Below are 2,697 nucleotides of genomic sequence, written 5' to 3' on the forward strand. Positions count from 1 at the left end.
GTGTACAAAAGAGAGTAGTAAAGAAAAAAGTAAGACAAAAACGGGGAAGAAGAAAGGAAGGGAAAAGAGATAGAGAAGAAAAAGGGAAGGCACAGAAAATATTAAACAAGGGAAAAAGAAATAAAAGGAAACAAGAAAAGGCAAAAAACAGAGCAGGGACAGGACCAGAGAGTAGAAAACTGAGACAGGCAGGTATATCCAGGATGAATCAGCCTGTCAAGGGGCTTACAGAGTGGGGCGATGGAGGGCGTTGAGGCGCTCCCACCCCACCACCACGTTTACCCTACATCCTCTCCTCCCTGTTTTATCTGAATTCTGGCTAGTCCAGCTTTTGTCTGGGCTCAGGGATGCCTGAGGTCAGGTTGCTCATTCCAGAAAAGGGTCCAGAGGGTCAGCTGGAGACTGAGTGGGTGGTTATGGAATGAGTTCTTGCCTGCTCAGGATGGCCAGTGCCCAGCCACCTGTCTGGCACTGCACTTTCTGCTCTTCTCTCTCAGGCGTACCAATCTGCATCTCCCTTCCTTTGCAACCAAGGACGGCCATGCAATGGGTGTTGGTGTTAGGCTCTGTTGAGTCTACTCTGACTCATAGGGACTGTATCTACTACCAAAGGAAACACCCCCTGGTGTTCACTTCAGCAGAACATGTACTAAAATTGGAACGAGCGCGAGATGATTAGCATGGCCCCTGCGCAAGGATGACACACACATCTGTGAAGCGTTCCATATGTGAAGTAAAGCTTTAGCTAATGAGATGTGAGACAGAATTACTGGGCAGTGCTTCTGAGAGAGAATTTGAAGCAGAAGCAGATTCAACAGCTGAATGCCCTTTGGCCTCTGCTCATCTGATTCCTCTTGTTTGAATTTCAGATGCTGCGGCAGAAGGCCTTACACATATACGAGTGTCTCTGGATTTGTTTCTCTAGGCAACCACATTATGGCATCTTGGGAAGGGGTTTCTAGAGAAACAAATCATAAAGATGGAGAGTGGTTTCTTGCTTGATCTCTGCCTCATGGTAGTTTTCTGTTGGCTAGCTGGAGGTCAGATAAGGCCATAATGGTTACTCTATTGTTTTCTGGAAAGGACATGGGAATTTCACGTTTTGATTCTTTTCTTTGGTTATTGTTGATTATTCCTGTTTGCAATGGCAAAAATGAATGTGATAAATGTAAATTTTAAGTTCAGGGTGCAAAATGGGTCCTAAAACCTCTCTTTGGCAGAGACCCTGCTGTCTAGACAAAATGGCCCACAGAGGGCCTGGCCCTGGTTTGAGGCAATGCTGCCAGCGGCCTAAGGCCATATTGATTATGGATGGGATAGTTTAGTTAAGGATTTAATTTGACTTTTAAGAATTGAGTTTTGGATCTGACTGTACTAGGTTTATACTGTTTTCTTCTGCCTATTGTTGCTGATATAATGTGGGATAGAAATGATTATTGGGAAATAAAAATAGAGTTTGTAAGCCTGCTTGCCTTCAGACATTAAATTGGATCTTTAAATGGGTAGAGGACATGCTGGCAAAGAAGGCTCTGAAAAGATTAGCCCCACCCAGTGTTTTGAGTGCTCTGGACATTTGCATTTGAAAAGACTTTCTGAGACGGCTGTTGACAGACTGAAGGGGAAAAGAGGAACCCTTTGGCTTTTTGAATTTTGAACTAGTGGTTTGTGCCTATGAAGAAATTTGGAGCCATGAAAGAACTCTCCTCTCTAGGACTGAATGTTACAGGGAGCTTGTGGGCAGCCTGAAATGCTTGCTAGGTGACCACCTGGATCCACTTGTTGAGTGAAAGTGGGGCAAATACAGCAATAAAGAGATGGGTTGAATCTGGCCACTGACACCAAGCACCTGGTTCACAGGGACTAGAGGAGAAGATGGGGCTGTTGAGAATTTGTGTGACTGACCTCATGGTTGAAAGGTGAGGTGGCCAATGAGCACCCTGATGAAAGGGTTCATTGAGCAACAGAATGAAACACATTGGCCAAAGGGAAACCTTTTAAGACAGATTTTAAGGGCGCAGGTCATAGGGTCTATGAAAAACCACAAAGGTTAAGGAAAACGTGCTGAATCTAACAGAATTCCATTGAACCAGGGTTCAGGTGAGTCCAAGTTCTGGTGGAGAAGGATAACAGACAGAAACATCGTGGGCCTTTGTGGGAAAGTGAGCAGGAAAGCACAGTGTTCCCAGGGCTGGGATAAGCCCAGAACGACTGCTGAGGTGAAAGACAGAAGGAGGAACTGTGAAATTCTGGTTACATATTAATTTATAGTGAAGGCACGGCTGGATTCTAGAGCTTTCCTTCTGTGACCTTCACCATGACCTACTGATGGACAATCATCCAAGTCTAGGTTGTGGGTGGGACAGAAGTGTGGCCCTGGGCTAGAAAGCGAAACTCATCCATTCATTTACATTTGTTATACCATTGCTATATGCTAAGACCAGGAGATACAGTTGTTCCCCAACAAAAACAAATACAAATTGTGCTTTCATTTAGCATATATTCCAGTGAGGGTGGGCTGTGTGTATGTGAGAACAAGAACCAGCAAAATGAATGAACAAGGTAATCTTATTTAGTGACAAGAACTTATGAAGAAAATCAGGAAGCGTAACATGCTAGAGCTAGACATCCCCATTGAACCCTGGTAGTGTAGTGGGCTGCTAAGTTCATCAGGTCAATGGTTTGAAATCACCAGTCACT

At 44.5% G+C, this 2,697-nt stretch overlaps 1 non-coding gene across 1 annotated transcript; it reads left to right on the top strand.

The window, feature by feature from the left end:
• Nucleotides 1-627: 627 nt before the first annotated feature.
• Nucleotides 628-732, top strand: LOC142430011 (U6 spliceosomal RNA). The gene has a single exon (XR_012780504.1). It is a non-coding gene; the product is annotated as a U6 spliceosomal RNA (small nuclear RNA).
• The last annotated feature ends 1,965 nt before the right edge of the window (nt 733-2,697 follow it).

This window comes from Tenrec ecaudatus, chromosome 16 (assembly GCF_050624435.1).
Source record: "Tenrec ecaudatus isolate mTenEca1 chromosome 16, mTenEca1.hap1, whole genome shotgun sequence".
NCBI classification, from domain to species: Eukaryota; Metazoa; Chordata; class Mammalia; order Afrosoricida; family Tenrecidae; genus Tenrec; species Tenrec ecaudatus.